Raw genomic sequence first — 964 nt, forward strand, 5'->3', positions numbered from 1 at the left:
TATGTTGTTATTTATATCCTGTTTTTACTCTTCTTGTAAAGGTGCACAATAAAGAGTTTTTGATTGATTGATTGATAAATAACACGTTATAATGATAAAATCATCTATAATTCTATCTCCTGTGGGGCCGAAAGTAATTCGTGTTTTTATGACAAGTCTAACCCCAATCATTATTTCTATCCACTCGATTCCACAAAACTTGTAAAAGATATTTATACTCGAAGGACATTATTTAATTCTCGCGATCCGTATCCGATAACGAGATAAATTCATAAAACTATATTATTACTAGCTTTTCGCCCGGCTTCGCCCGCGGGAATTCGGTTATATCGCGCGCCATGATAAGGAGTAGCCTATAGTCTTTCCCAAAGTCTAAACTATATGTCAAAATTGGTTTTGTCGTTTAAGTGTGAAAGAATCTTACGTGATTTTATGTTTGAAATTAGGAACTTCCATAAAATCTTTCATCCCGTAATTCAAACCCTTCTACCCATTTTTTCGCGATAAAAAGTATCCTATGTCTTTTCCTAAGTTCAGTTCTATCTTCATACCAAATTTCATCAAAATCGGTTCAGTGGTTTAGGCCTGAAAGCGTAACAGACAGACAGTACTACTTTCGCATTTATAATATTAGTAGGGATAATAGGGATATTTGTCATCGAAACTTGATTATGTAATATGTATAGTCTGAATTAAATCTGTCCATTAAATATTTCCTTTTGAAATAGGCCAAATCAAGTATAAAGAAATAATAAAGTATACTTTTAAATTTTATTATTACAAATTAAGAACTAGTTACTTCGTAAATCATTATCACAATCGTTCATAAAGACTTAACAAAAAAAAAAAACTAAAGTTAATAATATTCATCAGAAATATGTCAAGATGCATACTAATATATATTTCTATTGGAAACTTAAAAAATCCTGAATAAGTAATTTATGTGTGTCACTGAAGTTCGTAC

At 30.5% G+C, this 964-nt stretch overlaps 1 protein-coding gene across 1 annotated transcript in view; it reads right to left on the reverse strand.

Moving 5' to 3' along the window:
• Nucleotides 1–964, reverse strand: part of LOC119832771 (REST corepressor 1) — a 31,056-nt gene that overhangs the window by 27,823 nt on the left and 2,269 nt on the right. The window lies entirely within an intron of this gene.

This window comes from Zerene cesonia, chromosome 16 (genome assembly GCF_012273895.1).
Source record: "Zerene cesonia ecotype Mississippi chromosome 16, Zerene_cesonia_1.1, whole genome shotgun sequence".
NCBI classification, from domain to species: domain Eukaryota; kingdom Metazoa; phylum Arthropoda; class Insecta; order Lepidoptera; family Pieridae; genus Zerene; species Zerene cesonia.